The sequence below is a fragment of the Haemaphysalis longicornis genome, unplaced genomic scaffold (assembly GCF_048455015.1).
Source record: "Haemaphysalis longicornis isolate Haplotype H1 unplaced genomic scaffold, Haemaphysalis longicornis Haplotype H1 scaffold_12, whole genome shotgun sequence".
In the NCBI taxonomy this organism is placed as follows: domain Eukaryota; kingdom Metazoa; phylum Arthropoda; class Arachnida; order Ixodida; family Ixodidae; genus Haemaphysalis; species Haemaphysalis longicornis.
The window spans coordinates 42155498-42174820 of NW_027526225.1; the positions used below are offsets into that span (position 1 = coordinate 42155498).

The following is a 19323-nucleotide window of genomic DNA, read 5'->3' on the forward strand; positions in this document are numbered from 1 at the left end:
TCTTGTGCACCCGTCCGCCCAACACCTCAAGATGAGGATGGCGCATTTTTCGGTATAGTGACGACGAGCCACCTAGCCTCCCTGCAGTACGCAGACCCCGAGGTACACGTCATGACCGACTGCATAGGATGGCGCAACGTCTGCCTATACAAGGGCCTTCAAGCAAAACTTTTCCTGCATTCAGCTTCAAAAGCTGTCCCCGTGAATCAAAGATTCAACAACTGTAATTGAAACAAATTACATAGTTGTCATCTCCACACACCTTCATGAAAAAGTATAGGAAGCATGCCACGACGACCCGTTTCCTGACACCTCGGCACATCACTTATAAATAGAAAAATCAACACGAAATACTGCTGTCGGAGGCTAAAATTAAATTTATCACGATTATTCGAAGCATCGATCGGTGCCAGCGACACAAAACTCCACCAACGTGACCAGCGGATCTTCTGCAGTCTATTGCAGTACCATCAAAACCCTTCCAACATATCTGACCACACCCGATCACACCCTCGGGGCCCACTCCCTACATCACGAGCCTAGAACAAGTGGATTCTCGTAGTGACAGACTACATGACGCACTACGCAATACGGCCGCTCTTCCAAAGGGGGACGCGCAGGAAGTCGCGGATTTCTTCATCCATGAAGTAGCGCAGCAGTATGGAGGTCCTGAAATCCTAAACACGGACGGCGGAATGGCGTTCCCTGTGGAGCTCACGTAAGGAGTCTTGCGCTACAGCAATACGTCATGACCGACTGCATAGGATGGCGCAACGTCTGCCTATACAACCCGACTGCGTACCACCCCAAACGAACGGACTAACCAAAATGTGAACGAGAGTGTCCACCTGAGTATCCTGTCAATGTACGTCGACGATGAACATAAGGCGTGCGTTGAACTGTGTCTTGATATCACGTTTGTGCACAACACAGCTGTCTAGAAATCTACGTAGATGACAGCGCTCACGCTTGTTTAAGGAAGACAGCCCACTACAATGCTCGCCGCTATGCTGCTGACGTAGAAGACGACGGCTTATACAACGGCGTTCAAGGACCCGTGTAACCCATTACAATCATACGTCAGCTCAGAATGCAGCACTGTGTAGCAATACGAACGCCATATAAAGGGATTTATTATTATTGTGCAATATGGTTACGGTGCGGGAAGCTGCTACGCTCCCATTGATGCGTGTTACTTTAGCCAGTGTCTAGTGGTAGCGCTTCCAATGAGAGTGTGGAGGAACTTAGTTTTTGTTTCCGCTGTGTGATGGAACGCGTGGCGCAATTCACGAGCGCAACACCTAAGAAATGACCTCCCTGTTCTAGCCATGACCCGCCGCGGTGGCTCAGTGGCTAAGGCGTTGCGCTGCTGAGCACGAGGTCGCGGGTTCGATTCCCGGCCGCTGCGGCCGCTTTTCTGATGGAGGCGAAAAGCAAAAACGCCCGTGTGTACGAGATTTCGGCGCACGATAAAGATCCCCAGGTGGTCAAAATTAATCCGGAGCCCTCCACTACGGCGCGCCTCATCGCCTGCGTTGCGTCGGCGCGTTAAACCCTACAATGAATCAATCAATGTTCTAGCCATGAAACCAACCAACGCAGTTATTCGCTAAGTGTGAACAAACGCGCGGAGCTGCCAATATATTTTGTTAGTATATAACAGGTTTTGAACACACCATTTTATTGAATAACAGGCTGTTTTGTTTTTTACAGTAAAATTATCGTATGTGTATTGAATGTAAGGAAGAATGACCATGCGGAAAAACTTTACCGGTAGTGTGAAATGTCGTATGCCTATGTATCCCTCTTGTTTGTGTATGAAGTGATCTGGCCGTGGTGATTTTAAGGCGAAATATTTATGTCGAGAAATTGTCCACTTTCGTTCGGTCAAAAACAACCACAACTGCAAACATACAAAACACGTGTTATTTCATTAGGTTTGAACCAGGGTCTCCACAGATAGTCCAATGCGATACGACTGCGGTATGTTTCACGTTCCAGCGGTAGAACACATGTTCTTGTTCTTTTTTCGTTATGCGACATTTACACTTGGGCAATTGGCAAGGAATAGGACGTTCTGAGGGGCTAAAGTACGCGCTTCTAAAAATTCACAAGCTATACAACAGGGTGCATGGCGTGGCACCTGAACAAAATGGCGCGGGAGTAGAACACGTGCAAGCAGTCGAGCAGAACCCAGGTTCTAGAAATGCTGCTACGCGTGAGTTTCCTTGCCAGCATATTTACCTCCCTCAAATACTTTATAACAGAAGAGGGCCCGGGCGATTCAATTTGCCAGTAAAAAACTGAATATCTATTGCTGTTACTTTGCCTTCAAACCACGTAAGCACACGTAAATTCCCCTAGGAGCCGAAATAGCTTTTCCACAGGTGATGCCTCTGAAGTGGTGGCATCAAAAACATGCCGAGGAAAGCCAAAATGTCTTTGTATTTAAAACTTCTGTGCCCAGTTGATGGTGGACACAAAATAATGGGCCATATGTAAGAAGGATGGCATTTAATAGGGGAATGAATTAGCTCACTGAAAAAACGTTGTTTTAAAGACGACAGTCTTTCTTGGGGTACTTAAAAGCAGCAATTTTGGTCTGCCTGTATTTCTGTCTGCCTGTCTTCTGTCTGCCGGTCTATGACCCATTTAAGCCACCTGCCCATAGTAAAAAAGAAGCTCCACAATAATCTTATCTCCATAGCCAAATATAAACGTGTAAGTCGGTGCCAATGTTCATACTTGTCAACATTGTTTAGCAAGAACAGGACGTTAGGCAAATATAATCAGAAAATGAAGACATAAGTGATGATTAAAGTGTTTTTTTATTAAAATATTTATGGATGCATGGTTTTCGCGGCATAAAATTAGATACTACATGAACTACAGAAAACCGTGGCCTGGTGTTGCCCACGCAACTATAGCTCCCAGCGAAAAATAAGAAATCAAGCGGCAACAGTAACGAAAAGTTCCACTAGATAGGCTGCACGTTCTGCTTGAAACGCTCGTGGAGCAGGGCAACGGGGTTCTATAAATATTGTTGTAGGGTGCCTCGATACACGTGCGTCTCCGCCGTACGGCAGCGCTGGTGTTGAGGCACCCGAATTGGCACTGGGGAACGCGGTAAAGTTCAATTGACCTGAGCAATCTTCTAGCGTGTTGTCTTGGGAGAAACGAGACGGGATAGGAACAGCAGGAGAGGTTGGCGGGAAAGAGAAGGGAGTTATTTACTTGGCAGGGCTCACCTGCGGACTATCGTCTTCTGTCGACATTTACTACGAAAGGAACAGATGGTCGGCCATTTTTTGGCATTATTGTTTTTATTGCCTGGTTTTTATTGCCACGGGAGGTATATATACCCTCTAACATGGCGCCTTAACTCTTTGGGGAAGACTTCTTTGGGATAAAAATCAACTATTGCTTTTCAGCACAAGTTCTGTTTAATGAGACCCTGATACACCTTTCAAGCACAAGAGAGGGACATCCTCTAGGTATTTTTACAACGAATCACAGCTATCTCCCAGCTAAGCCAGAGAATGAAAGTAGCGGTAAGTTTTGTTGTTTATCGTTGCAATGCCATGGCCATGATGTTAACAAAACTTGTTGCTGAGCTAGTTGGTATATACTTTATGAAAGAAGGAAACGTGGCGCAAACTAGATGTGGACGTGTATGTGGCGCCTCTATGTCTCACCTTGTTTTGTTCGTCTACGTCTAGTTTGCGCCACGTTTTCTTCTTTCTTAAAGCCATGATGTGATTGATGATATAACTTCAATTATTTATTGTGGCATGACATAAACCGTTTCTTTCAGATGCAAGAAGGAAAAGCAACTTTATTAATTTACGGTACGAATACTAAGTCGATCAACTTTCCACAGAAAATTTCGCTTCACAGCACCCATCTATTTTAGGCACCTGGGAACCCGAGCCAAATAAGCGAGCATTTAGTCCGTAGAAGTATCACTTCAAACACCGTTAACTCTTTCTCTTTTTTAGCCACATGAAGGGCCTGACCATTATGGTTACAATATTTCCGAACCGCACTGATGTGAGATAAACTTCCTATCTTGTAAAGTACAGGTCTAGTATTTCATTCGTTGTCACACATGTCAGAGACTACGATGGAAGGTCGTGAGGCAATATGGTTTGCGAGATTTTTTTTGTAAGCATCATTTTGCGAGTTGAAACTAAGCAGCGTGGCGAAAAATGATCAGGGCTTCGGGTAAATGAACACCCTTCGTTATGTAAGATTTCCGTGTGAGCTTAACTTCCCTCGTGTTGTCAGTTAATATTTTACAGAACAATAGAAAAATTTTACCCACGCGTAATCACTACGCTTCGATAGCTTATGGAAGCCTTAAAAGAAAAGAGAAAAGTGATGCTAGGATTGTCACCCGCACTATAGTATTTACCGAAAATGTATAAAGCGTAATAGACAAAACAGAGGAGAGACAGAAAATACTGCGTCTACTGCAACTAAGTGTTGGAATAGCGCCATTCTCCCCTGTTATCTTTTCCTGTTCTGCGCTAACTTTTATAGTTGAAACGTAATGAAGCCTGTATAGGCATGGTGTAGCCGACTAGATATTAGTCTTTCTTAGTCTTTTTCGGGTTACTTGAACGCAAAAACTTTGGTTTGTCTGTATGGATGTTTGTCTGTCTGTCTGTAACTCGATTCAGCCACTCGGCCAAACTGAAACAGAAGCTGCACAAAGTTCCATATACCCACGGCCAGATCTTAACGTCTAAGTCCGGAGGCGCTTTCTAACAAATTATTAGATGCTTGGTTTTTGCAATGGCAAATAAAATACTGCGTCCCCTGCATAAAAACACTTACTCCGTCGCATGCTGTCGCCCGCGCCACTATAGCTTTTCGCGGCATTTTAAGAAATAAAAGGGGAACAATTACGCAAGGTTCCATTAGGATAAGTTCCGCGTTCTTCTTGAAACGCACGTGGAGTGGGGCAGCGTGGTTCTAGCCACGCAACGCGCACCCCGAACATCACATAGCCAGGAGAAAGAAACAGGCAGAAGCACTCCATAAATTACACAGCAATACCCCAAACACCATCTATGTGGACGCAGCAAAGTACACACACCACGACGCATACGCGGTTGCTATAACAAACTTTTCCAGAAAATTACTGAACTCGGCGACCATACGCACTACCCGCCCAGAAACGGCCGAAGATGGGGCCATAGGCTTAGCCATAATACAAAATCCAACCCCCAGACAATAATTTCAGATTCAGAAGACAAACTTTTCCAGAAAATTACTGAACTCGGCGACCATACGCACTACCCGCCCAGAAACGGCCGAAGATGGGGCCATAGGCTTAGCCATAATACAAAATCCAACCCCCAGACAATAATTTCAGATTCAGAAGTCCAATTAAAAATTTTGCAGCAGGCAGATTTTCACAAGTGGCACTCAAAATTCTCGAAAAAGTTCGATCGATATCCCCAGACTAGAAAATATGCCTGACCTGGACACCTGCGCGCTCCGTCCTCGAGGGCAATGAGAGGGCCCACGAACTCGCCCGAGGGCTGACGATACGGGCAGGGTCTAATCTCTATCCCTATCACGGGGCGCGGTCTGCAAGGGATCGCCTGGTCACATTTAATGAGATCACAACATACTACCACCTCTCCCGCCTATCAACCCACCGGCAGACCAGCAATTTTATAACAACAAAGTGCACATTTGGTGTTTAATCACGCCACCCTTTTTACACATCATATGTGCATGCCCACAAAATACGTTCCAACTTATCACATCTGAGGAGCAATGGGAGGCCGCGCTCCGCAGCTCCGATCAGGACCTTCAGGTCCGGTTAATCGATGGGGCTGTGGCAGTCGCCGGTGAGTGCTGGATGCCACCGGGCTACAAACGCACCTGAATGGCATTAACCCAAAAAAGTTTTCTCTCTCTCTCTCTCTCTCTCTCTCTCTCTCTCTCTCTCTCTCTCTCTCTCTCTCTCTCTCTCTCTCTCTCTCTCCACAAACGTTGAAGTACGCCGCCTCGATTCACGCCCATCTCCGCCATACGGTAGCACTGAATTTGGGGCATCGGGCCTGCAGTAGTGGAACGCGATAAATTTACATCGACTTGAGCAAACCGCCAGCGTGTTTACCTTAGGAAGAGCGCGACGGGAGAGGAAGAGCATGACAGGTGAGCAAGAAAGTGAAGGGAGTCACCTACTTTGCAAATGTTGACGGAAGACCATCGTTGTTCGTGGCCTTTTGCAACGAAAGCTGGAGACACGTGGCCAATTTTTGTAAAGGTGAAGCCCCTTAGGGGATGGGGCTGTTGGCGTCTTCTGTCGTTGTCGTAATATTCGTGTTATGTAGTCACGGTTCTAAAGTACCCGGAAACTCGTTTACACCTCACACTAGAGCATAAAGCGTACTAAAATTAAAAAAAAAACACCGGGACACTTGTTTACGCCTCGCGCTACAGCGCTTTCTAAAGCGTACTAAAAACCCGGGACACTTTTTTACGCCTCCTAACAAAGAGGTTCGTGTTTCAAAGACAAGAGACTTCTACAGCAAAGCTGTATACCACTGCCGGGTGTCTTGATGTGAACGCTGCTGTACGGCGAAGACGCGCGTTCATCGAGGCGCCCTACTTCAACGTTTATAGAACCGCGTTTCCCTACTCCACGTGCGTTGCAAGCAGAACGTGGAACCTATCTAGTGGAACCTTGCGTAACTGTTGCCGGTTGATTTCTTAAAATGGCGCCAGCAGCTATAGTGGCGCGAGAGACAGCAGGCGACGGCGGAGTGAATTATTTTTCTGCAGTTGTTGAAGTGTTTAATTTCGCAAAAGTCAAGCATGTTTGATTTTTTATAAAGGAACACTGCAAATATCACTTCTGTATTGATTTGTTGTCTCATATTTGCGTAATGTCTTGTTCTTCTTCAACAATGTTGACAAGTATGAACCTTACACCGGACATAGACGGTTAGATGTAGCTGTGACTATATAAGACTATTGCGCAGGCATTGTTCTGCTTTGGCCGGGTGGCTGAATCGAGTCAAAGACAGACAGACGGACAGACAGACAGAAATACAGACAGACCAAGAAAGACTATCGTGTTTAATAATCCCCTCTCCCCCTTTCATCCACCAGCATTCTAATCTCCTTTTCGTCGTCTCGACAGCCTTGAGGTACACTTCCTCTGCACTACCCTTAAATCATAGGGCTTCTGGAAGCCGAATATTTCCCGCATGTAGATTTGGATGGATACCCTCGAATTCTAACACTGTGCCGCATAGTTTCTGCGTCTTTTCCGCAGACCACGCGCACCCCATCATTTTTTGTATACTTCCCCAAAAAGCTCTTACTTCGCAAACAACCTGCTATAGCCTTAAAAAGCACAGCACTGCCCTGGCAATTGTCAGAAATTTCTTTTCATTAGACCAATTTCTCAGCCAAGTACATCTGTAACGACGTTGTAGCTTCCACTTTGTCTGTCCATTTATTCGTTTCAATCTGCCTTGCCTCTTTTTTGGTTACCCTGGCTGTTTTGGAAACTCCACTGTTCTTTCCGTATTTCATCGTTAGCCTTCTAGACTTCCTTAACCGCAGCGTGTCCACGCTTTTCAAGTATAGGTTCCTAAAAGCCTTAGCTTGCCACGTACGTTGATCCATTGCTCTCAACCACCTCTGAAAGCATATTTTACTCTGCGCTTCTCGAACTTGAAACGACGCTCCCCCCATATCTCCCTGCACTGCTTGGTTAGTTGTTTTTCTATGCACTCCTAAGGCGAAACGGCCTACTCTTCTCTGGTTTCCTTCAAGGCCATATAGAACGTCTGATTTTAAGCAGAGTACAGCACTTCCTCACCAGAGCAGGATTGGCTACTCTGGTGTAGTAATGGCCCCAACCTCCCATGAATACGCCAATTACCCACGGCCCTCAGTCTCCAGTGGCTGCGAAGCAACTGACCAGGAGGGCGGTCAGACCTGTGACGCAGCAGAGGGTGCTAACAATCCCTGGTCCCCGACAGGCCGCCATTGGAATCTGAACCTGGCAACGTTTAACACGAGACCCTTGTCTAGCGAAGCGAGTCTAGAGGTATTGTTCGAGGAATTAAAGGACATTAAATGGGATGTCATCACGCTTCGTGAGGCTAGGAGGACCGGCGAAGCCTTTACGGTGCTGAAAAATGGACACGTCCTATGTTACCGTAGTGTAGTGGACAGAAGAGAACTGGGATTGAGATTTCTGGCCAATAAAAGCAGAGCTGGCAATATAGACGAATACTATAGCATTAACGAAAGGGTAGCCAGTCTCGTAATTAGGCCTAATAAGAGGTACAAACTCAAAGTGGTACAGGACTACGCGCCTACAGCCAGCCACGACGACCAGATAGTTGAACCCCTCTATAAAGACGTGAAATCGGCAATGAATAAAGTAAAAACACAGTATACCCTACTTATGGGAGATGTCAGGGCTAAAGTAGACAAGAATCAGACTGGAGACAAGGCAGATGGGAACTATGGTCTGCTGTGTAGAAATAGCAGGGGGGACCTACTACTAGTCGAGTTCACGGCACGGAATAATCTACGCATTATGAACACCTTCTTCTGCAAGTGGCAGAGCCGGGAGTGGACGTGAAGGATCCTGAATGGGGAGCATAAAAATGAAATTGTCTTCATGTTATGCGATAACCCTCGTGTCGTGCAGGATGTTGAAGTGCTCGGAAGGGTTAGGTGTAGTGACCACCGTATACGGTAAGATCTTGAATTAGGCTAGATTTAAGGTGGGACCGTGACAAGCTAGTACCAAAGAATCTGATCCGTGAACTAACAGTAAGACGTAAAGTTGAAGAATTCAGGATCGTACAGCAGAACCAATAATCTCGGCGAGTTAATTCAGCACCGCAGGAGAAGCTGCTTAGAACATGAGCCCTTAGCCGTGGTTTTGCCATTGTTCCCAGTTATTACGGGATATGCGAGGAACTTTACACAGGCTGTTTCTACCATGCAGGAATAGGAATTCGAGTTTAGAAAAAAGTAATAATCGTATCTTTCTTATCCAGAGCTATCACAACAAATACGGATCAGGAGTACTCGTGCGTGCTTGTTTTATATTTAATTTCGATGGAAAAGCCAAGCTTGTGCAAGCTGCAACGGCTTCGTAGGCGTTTACATCATTATATAGCTTCTCTATCCCCCGAAACTTTCACATTGCGATATATAGTGTGTTAAGGCAACATACAAACACGGGACAGGCAAATGTAGGCAATTTGTGTACGCTAGGATAAATAGGTAGATGGGATTTTACCCTGTGCGCTAATAAACAATATTCCCCCATATTTGGGAACTCAATGACCAGAGCACAACGCATGTTCTTCGGTAAACTTTGCACCCATCATCTGGCGTTCTGAATTAAACCTTCATGATTGTATATACAGAAGTTATGCTGTTTTTGTGTGCAGCGCTATCATTGCTCGCATTTGTATTATATTAAACAGAAACCTTCCCTTCTTAAAGTTGATACCTGTCGAAGGTTTGAGGATAAGACGACAAAAACCTGTCTGACAACTGTGCCTGGACCGAGGAAATTCAAATACGCGAAATGTATGAGGTGTGTGGTCATAGTTTTCAGAATTTCAAACACATATTCCAAAGGAAAAAAAGATCATGGACTCCTCCATCGAAAGACAACAACGGTTGAACAAGAAGTCTTCCCGCGATGGCTTCTTTGGTTGGGCATTTGACACTGCGAGTATGGGCTACTCCGTATGTATAGGCCATTTTTCTAGGAATATCTCTGCAAGTCTCGGGAGTGCACTCGGTAGGCTTTTCGATTCGGCTTGCGGTATACGGCGTGAATCGGTACCTTTTACTTGGGGTTCAGTGAGAAATATTTTGATTTTGTTCCGCTTGAGGTGTTACACCCCAAGATGTGACGTTAGGCTTAACGTCTTAAACATCGAAATTGGAAGTTAGGCCTGATTACGGCACGCAGAGCAGCGCCATTGTTGTCGTTACGAATCCTTTGGTTGCCATCTGAGCTTTCCAATCCGCTACGACCATGTCAAAATTGAGCAGTCGGACAAACGCCCTCTTGATAACGCGAGGGACCCAGGTTCGATTCCGGCCACGGAAAGCGCTTTTGACAGCGGAGCTGTTGTACAAGCAGTACGTTCGCTGTTGCAGACAAAAATACAAAGAAAATGCCCAGCCCTCGTGAGGACATCACCCGTGGCGCCCGCGGACCGTACTCGGCATGCGCAGTGGCTTTAGCAAAAAAAAGCAAGCAAAAACCCCGAAGAAACCGAAAATGCCCATCGCATGTGATCGCGTCCCTCACAGCGACCTGCAGAGGCCCCGCCTCACGCAGTGGCCTTAGCAAACAAAGGTTCCAGATGACATTTACGTTTAGTTCCTAAGATGTATGACGCGTGAGCGTCACCCCAGCGCCGAGGAATCGTTTTGGAACGGAGTTGCTGCATTTATCATTTATGCTTTTCAAGCACTGAAGTTCAGTGACGACAACCAGGCTAGCGTAAATGGTTTTAGACACAGCCGCACAGAAACACAGAAAGACATCTATGCCTTCGTGGCTGAATGCCTTCATGGACAAGAAAACTTGCGGCAGCGGGGTGTTGGCCAGTTCGAGAAAGGAAAACAGCGTCAAAGTTTAAAAGTTTACCGTGTGACCAGACAGAACGTTTTGGGTTTTTATAAGGCAGCCACAAGAAGGGAGGGAAGGATTGAAAAGTATTTGTTGAGTATGATTCATTGATAGTTTGGGAAAGGTTGATACAGAGATTGTAGACGTTACAATGTTAAGCACAGTTTCTCAGCCGCATATTTAGCTCACACTGATTTTCAGGTGACAAGCTGCTCAGAGCAGCCTTTCAGGTGTCAATATCGGTTGGATATGAGATGTTTGATTTGTTTACCCCTGAACACATCCTTGGATGTGACCAGGTTGTGATGAAGAGAGCGGGTGTTTCGCCGTCTTTAAGATACTGTCGGAAATTTCCTACCAAACATCTTCGCCATTGCAAATTTGTGGATATGCGTGTTGGTTTGCATCCGGAGCAGATGTGATTTCTAAGCAATGAGATCCCGGTGTGGCACGGGGAACGATGCCGTTCCAAGGCATAGGATGACAAACCGCCGCTGTGGCTCAGTGGCTGGGGAATTGCGCTGCTGAGCACGAGGTCACGAGTTCGATTCCCGGTAGCGGCGGCCGCTTTTCTGATGGAGGCGAAAAGCAAAAACGCCCTTATGTACGAGACTTCGGCGCACAATAAAAATTCCCAGGTGGTCAAAATTATTCCCGAGCCCTCCACTACGGCGCGCCTCATCGCTTGTGTTTCGTCGGCGCGTTAAACCCCATAATCAATCAATCATAGGATGAGGAGACATTTCCACATTTTTCTGAGAGGGGAGTGTGGCAGTGGTGGTCGACATGGAGCACGCCATGCGTGTTAGAGTGAACCTTCATCGCCTTTGTCGGTTCATTGCACACCCGTGCCTGTGTATTGATGTACTGTGAACTTTTATAATTGTGGTTTGTAGAACCTCTCTCAAGCATTTTGCTACCCTACCTGTACCCAACAGACTAATTACCGATTGAGCGTGTGTAATGGTGGTTAAGCATCTATTCGATTGTTCTGGTAGGGGAAGGCTCACAAAAGAATTTATTTCGCGCGTGTGGGAAAGTAATGGAGTTCCAGCGATTGCTACGGTACCCCTTTACGACAATTGTTGCGTGTGTATTTTCGAACGTGCAGGCGTCGACGTACACTGTTTTCTCCGTGGTTTTCCCTATCTTTGATCCTGTCTGGTCACCTGTCCACATGTAGGTTTGGATCTATTTTTCAGTAGGGGGAGGGCATTAATGCAAAGTCGCAAGATCGGTGGCATATCTATCATGGCGTCCAGAATTTGTTTTTTTTTTCTGGAGATGTGACGACTTTTTATAGGATGACCAGTCCTCATTTTGTTTTCTCCAGATTCTCCCTTTGTGCTAACTGGACTCTCTGATGTATTTAAAGGCAGCATAAAACACAATTTGGATACCCCTCGCTGATAGTCAAAATTCGGAGGTTAAAGGCCAGTCTCAATGCTAACATGGTGAAGGTGTTTATTCGGCCTTGTTCAGTTAGGGTAAGTAATGCTTGGTAGTGCAGTCTCTACAATATCCGGATCATCGCCAGTGCCTGCAGAAGCTTCATCATTTTTTCTGTCATTCCGGTACTTCATCCTGTAGACATGTTTTACAATGTGGGCGAAATGGTCAAAGATTTTAGGTATTTTGCCGATTGCGAGATCCGCTCTGCCTCTTTCCTGTAGGGCCAGGCCGAGGACATTTACGTAACTCGTTTTCGGTGATCACATGTTCGCCGATTGTTAGGCTTTTTTTTAATTTTCCGCGTAGCGCAATTCAGGGTTTGCCGCACAGCACTTGCGAATGTGACACGACCGCAAAATGTTTTAAGCTCTTTTCAGATTCATGTAATTTGACGCCAGACACTCTGTTGTGTTTCTTTTAATGCGGTAGCGTTGTTAGGCTCATTTTTCGATTTCCCCGTGATTCCTAGCCGTGCTCATTAGGCGTGCCGCTGAGGCGTCCATGGAAATACGTCACCACTGCCACACGGAATCTACGACTGAGGCAGCAAGATTCAAGGGCTCTGCTGAACCTGTAATTGGGTACTACGGCAACATACGTTTGGACAAGAGAATGACACAACGTCGGATAAGAAAGAAACGACACCCGTATTTACCAGGCGCTGCGCCTGCAAGGTGGTTTCTTATATGCCCAGTCGGTCTCCAGCCGTGCCCGCGACTTACGCCATCACACCAAAGCGCGTTTCCACCAGAAGAGCAAAAATGTAAATTTGCGGTAATTCATGCCCTGAAGCAACTCGTGGGCTTTGAGTAGTGAACGTTTCCGGAAGAATTTTGACCCGTTTAGGAACTTTAACGTGCGAGAAAGATCCACACCCTGCCGTTTTTTATTTCTGCTTGCACCAGAGAAATGGCCGCCGTGGGCGAGAATTGAACCAGCGGTATTGGGCACAGCAGCGCAACGCCTTACCCACTGAGCCACCGCCCTTTTCTTATTACCTTACTGAGCCACCGCGCTGTGTATTTCACCGGGGCTTATGCCGCCACCAACAGTGGGTGACCTAACTAAAGCAAAGGACAAAGAATTAACACCGATCTCTCAGAAATCAAAGAAACGTTCGAGTACAAGCCGAAAATATCGAAAATAAAGCCCGCTATGTAGCGTCTAATCGCACAAGTTTTCAATATACTTTTCAATACTTGCACGTTTACGTCTCTGCCGCAAGATTGATTTGGTAAACGAAAGATGGCGCCACACGCCCGAGTAAAAATTACCCACTAAATAGGAACGAATGTCCTCCCAAAGAACAGCCACGTAAGAATGCCCGGCAGGGTTGTAGACAAGTGAATACTTACGATTTTACAATCGCCAAAAACAGAAAATATTTAACCAAATATTTCCTACAAGCAAAACGTCCAACCAAGAGAAGAGCAAGAAAAAAGGAAAAGACACGATAAGACTCATGCAACCACTGATCATGGCCAAAATATTGCAGAGCCTGCCGTACCACGAATTTACCGGCACCATAGAAAGTGAAGAAAAACCATCATTAGGGCAGCAGACAAGGCTGCTCTCAATCTCACAATTTGACTGTAAGATGAGGTAACAAAGGGTCGATCACGCGAACAACAGAATGAACATGCATAGATGGCTCTGGAAGAATGGGACAGCTGTTACTAGAAGCAGGGCAAAATGACCATATTCGGATCAAAGAATGGTCTCGGGAAGCGCAGGACAACAGCGGGCGAATCAATACGAGAGGCCTTCACGCGGCAGTCGTCCTAAGTAGGATGTTGGTGATTATGGCGATCAACTGGTCCAAAACTTGTGTCTTCCTAACACATTTCCAGAAATCGGAGAAACAAGCCTCCGAGCATCAAGAATGCGGATGTCAAAACAAAATCGGGAGGGGTCATCATACCGCCTTCGAAAAAAAAACAGGCACCACCAAATGGGCACCCCAAACATAAAAGAAAACATAGCCCAACCCCCGCCACCGTTTGAAAGGATACCGCTGGAGGCCATAATAGACATGGCATCGATACAGTGACCTCGAATAAAAGCTCTGCTCTACAAATATATGAACATAATCGTACAAAAGAAGGGGCGGAATAGGAAGCTCATGTTCATTCTGGAAAAGTTTCGATATCTTGAGACCACAGTACACACCGACTCCGGGATGCACGAAAGCACGAGGCCCCAACTGTCGCAGTTGATTACTCTTGCAATGTTTGCGGCTGCATGACCCTCCAGCAAATAGGAACAAACAAGTGGGAGTTGGAGCCATCCTCTTGAAGATCCGACTTGCGGAATCATGAATTAGAAGGGTAAAATAATTACGGTCGCACAAAGGATATTACACTGTTTTTTGGAGGCAAAATACCAATCGCTTCGGTGAGATGTTCCCATTCATAATGTAAACAGTTAACAACGACACCTGTACCAAGGATCCAATGGTCTGAAAGCGAACAACGCACTATGCAAAAGGTGCACGAACTCACATACCGTGCTCTTTGTGACCCCGACTACCACACTTCCCTCTTCAAAAAAAACATTATGGACGTATCCTCACACAATGCAGAAAAACAAAATCATTCCCATTGCTAGAACGAGTTCTCAATAGCGAAGAATCAGAAACCCTGTGGGCGAAAAACCAAAGAACTTTTGTGAAAATCCATATGTGCGATAATCAGACATTAACTTGGAACTCTGCTATAATAGGGGAAACATCCATCTTCTTGCGCACACCCTAGCCACGTTCAAGGGTATGGCCAGGAGGGAAGAACTAAAACATAACATATTTCACTCGTTCGATCCATGGGGGCCAGACTTGAGCAGCTCATTACCTAAAAATCAGCTCGAGCTGATTGAGAGGGCAACGGAAGGAGCTGCTGCATCTGGTCCTGTAGACTCAGGTTCCAGCTTTGAGCTTCCCGGCATCTCTTTACCCCCTTTTTCTGAATCACAAATATGTCTTCCTGAACAAAGGTATGCTCTCTCCCTCTAAAAAAATCCTATTTGTTCAGCCGGCCTAGACGTCAATGCATAAACTTTTTGAAACACGTGATCCTCCTCGCTCAAACTGACCAACACTTCGCCTTTGCAACCTTACGCGCTGACATTTTAAGCCTCAGAAGCGCAGAGAGCCTTTTTCTCTCGTGGGACACGGTGATTAAAAACCCTGGTTGCTATTCTTTATCTATTCGATAACCTTTCTTGGTCGTGAAGCATAGATCGGAAAAGCAGCAGCTGCTGATGAACACGCTCCGTGGAAGTTAAAGTATGGCTGTCGCGCCTTACATCTTAGGATACAAACGTAGGTGTCTCTGCAACATTCTGTCTTGTTCCAATACAGGCTTCCCTTGGCTTTTTAGAGCCTGGTGTTCATATTTTACCGCCTGTTAAAACTAGGTAATGGAGTTCTGGCGCCGGCATCAATTTAGGCTTTTGGAGAGGCGCTTTGGGGGTGGCGTAAGTTGCGGTGACGGCTGGCGATCGTGTCTGCTCAGCGTGCGACTACACACAGCATGTAGAACAAACTTCAGTGCCCAGGCGCGGCCCCTGCGCAAATCGCGCATCTATACTTTTGCCTCAGGCGTAGTATTGTTGCCCTCCTTCCCACAATCTTATTGACGCTTCTCGGCATTTCTGGTACCGGCGCGCACTCGTATCTGGCTGCCTCAGTTCTTAGCACCTACGACGCACTTCCGTGGACTCGTGCTGAGCACGGCCGATAGCGGACGGTTGGGAGGCATGGCAAAATCGAAAAATGAGCCTAATTACGCTAGCGCATTAAGCCTCCCGGGCCAACTCTACTAACGTGAAACCTGGGGAGGTACGAAGTGTGTAGTGTATAGAGAATTCTTGGCGCATTCGCGTTTTTCCATGCAGAGATGAATCCGTTCGAGGGAAGAGGTATGCAGGGTGTAAACGACTCGTTCCTTGGAGCACCAAGCTTTCTGTGGAGAGGCAGTTGGAAACGAGTGTGCCGGTGTGTTCTTTTAATACGCATTACGTTCTCCCGAGATGCGCTCGAAAACGGGTGTCCCGATGTTTTAGTACTGTGATGACATGAGACGAGATACGACGACAACAGGAGGCGGCGACACCCCGAACCGTAAGTGGGAGCTTCGCCTCTATAAAAATCCAGCGCAGTCGTCAAGCACTACAGGCCAGGTAAAACACGTAAGCGCTAATGCTAAACACGAAAAAAACATCCTGATTGAGAGAGGTAACCCCATCAGCGGCATTCCCTGAAAGCCACTATGGATAATTGGAGACGTGGGTACGAGTATCGAAATCCTTCCCGAGACGACTTGCAGATCCCGCCAATCCTGTCTCGAGCCCAAGACGAAGTCTTGGTGCAAGTCTACGATGCTAAGAGTGACCTTGAATCCACCACTTGCCGTGAAAAGGACCACGACTTCCTCGATGCATATGACGGCGATTACTTGCACCCCAACTATGCAAATGAACAACGATACTGAAACTTAACTCGGGGTCCGGCAGTGCTCACCTACAACACATCCGCCATTCAGGACTTCCGCGTGAGTACAAAGTTTGCTGAACTTTAACAACAAAAGTGTTGTATGCCGGGATCGACAAAGGACTCACTAACGTCGTATCCGTCACAAATATTACGCCATTATAGGTGAAAGGGCAGAAAACGTTTCATTGACTCGAATGGTGCTGTCGTCTAGGAGAGGTGAAGTGAAGTAGTGCCTCATGACGCTAACGAGCGCCGACACTTGGCGCCTCGATCGGGCAGCTTGAGCTGCGGCTGGAGATGCAGCTTGGACCGTGAACGGGCATTGCCAGACGCAGCCTACGTTGACCGATCGAGGCGCGTTATCGGTCCCAGCTACGAACTCTGCCTCTCCCGTTTCACAAGCTGAGCACGTCGCAATGCAGCCGTTCGCCGTACACGCTACGTACCAGTACCGAAGTGGTCGCCCCTTTGCCGAAGTGACCCGCCAGCAGGACGTCCCTCGCCAGCACACTCACAAGCCAGCCGCCGACCCACCAATCATGCTTGTTTCGCTAGAGATTTTGCTGCACATTTCCCTTTTGTGTTTTCCCGATTTCTGTGACAGAGGAATCAACCACAGTTTTTTTTCGTTTACTTTACACAGGATCATTAATCGTCATCGTGATTGAAATTTAGCTTTCTTGCAGCCTGTATCGGCGTACAATGGCATCTGCGAGGACACGTAAAGAGGCCATTCACACGAAATAAAACTTTGTCTTATTCGATAGATGCGGTGTTTTATAGGGCTCCCAGCGCTTTTCGGCAGCAAGTGTTGCTGTTTGCACTGCGAAATTATTCAATTTAGACTAAAAGTTTGATTATCTATCGTGTTTCGTGACGTCTCCCATGACGTCACATCGACGGATCTTCAAGCGAACTTAGAGTGCGCAGGTTAGTCTGCAGCGGACTGCAGAGCCTTGTTTACTGTCGGTCCTCCTAGATGGCACCACGATACTGCTACGCACCCCTATTCGCCTTTGCATTGTTTTTGACCGTCTTTGCACCTGCCTTGTTTTTCTTACGGTATGTCGTAAACGTTTCCTGGTATTCTCGACAAATAGAGTCACATAAGACAATATTGCTTACGCCAATCAGCCAGTATTGTCTGAGACAAGCACAAAGCGCCCCAGTGCTGTTCAAATATAACAAGCATAATGCGCGCAGTACCAACAGCTCTGCGCGCTGGTATTTCTGAGTTTTTGTGTACTTTCGTAACTTCCATTATTTCAGACCTCCATTCATACTGCAATAAAATGACTATGCATCAGACTAAAGCGAAAATAGCTCGTTCTGCAAGATATAAACTCTGCCAAACTTGTGTTCACTCTTTCCGGCCATACCCGATCGATCGGCTGTGCCAATGACGTTATATGTTCTAGTGCAGGAATAGGCATGGCCGTTTTCATTTCATCGAATTATGCAACTTATTTTAGTGGAGTTTATGCTAAAAGTGCTATCAGTATAATTCTAACGAGGCAATCGGTCCAGTGCAGCAAAATTGTGTTTTGTCTGCATGGCCGCTTTGAGTTTCGCTTAATTAATAATTCGAATGAACTGGTTTACTTTTAAATAACCACGTGGAATATTTGTCAGTGTGACATTCCTAGACAATGTGTGGAATACAAAAGTAAAATGTATAAAGTCACCAAGTTTAATGAAAAGTTTTAATTCCTATTCAAAATTTCGTTTCATTCAAGGAAGCGTAATTGATGCTTTAAAATGAGGCCAGGGAGTCGAGCAATTATTCGGCTGGAATTGCTGTTGTCTTCTCAAATTATGTATTATAGACAGGGCAACTTATGTATAGAGGGCTAATTACTAATCTTTTGTCAATGGAGACGTCGGGACAGCTCCTTAGCTACGCTCTGCTGAGGCCAATCCTTCTAGCCTTCGTTTGTCACATACGCATGAGAAGTGTTAACTTCTCCGTTTATTATAAGAAGCCTGTTATATTATTATTCACGATGCTCAAGTGTCATCTTAGCTAGTGATTGCTAATATTTTTCTTCTTATACCGGTTTTGTGATTGATTCCGTCACTTTTCTCTTATTTTGCTTCAGGACTTCCTCCTGATACGTGTGAACTCCGCATCAGGAGCAACAAATTTGGCGTCCTTGACTACACACACTTTGCGGAGTACGACAGAGTATTTAAAGACCACTGTGGTGGAAACAAGACTTGCAGAGTTTATTACAACAACTGCCCATTCCCTTGGGCACCTACACCCAATCCTCGTGTATTTGAACTAATGAAAGAACAGAACTATTCGACGTGTGACATGCCAGGAATACTGAATACGGGCAAACGAAAAAAATAAACTTGTTTTGAAAAATAAACTGAAAATTTTATTCCATGCAACTGGTCTACTAGATGTTTCAATGCTCCATAACGTTTAACGTGGTGATGTTTACAACCACGTGATGCAGAGGCCCATAATTCGCATGCGCCAACCGTGGGAAAATATGCGTTATCAGCTTCTAAGAACATAGGATACGCAGTGTTGCAGTATTCTCTTTTCTCCTTCCTGTGAAGCCGAAGGGTTCAGCGGTTCAGGAATAAAGAATCTTTAGCGGCGCGCTATGATAGCTAATAATTTATGTACACAGCTTCTCCTTCAATGTACCAAGCAAGTGTTTACAAGTAAAGGGTCGGATGCACAGCAACAACAACAAAGAAGGTTTACTCACGTAGC

At 46.1% G+C, this 19323-nt stretch overlaps 1 long non-coding RNA gene across 1 annotated transcript in view; it reads left to right on the top strand.

Annotated features, from left to right (window-relative positions):
- LOC144161931 (uncharacterized) overlaps positions 1–18960 on the top strand; it is a 177260-nt gene extending 158300 nt beyond the window's left edge. Inside the window, exons 5-6 of the long non-coding RNA XR_013320535.1 lie at positions 3432–3551; positions 18692–18960. This is a non-coding gene — a long non-coding RNA (uncharacterized LOC144161931). The remainder of the gene's footprint in view (positions 1–3431; positions 3552–18691) is intronic.
- The last annotated feature ends 363 nt before the right edge of the window (positions 18961–19323 follow it).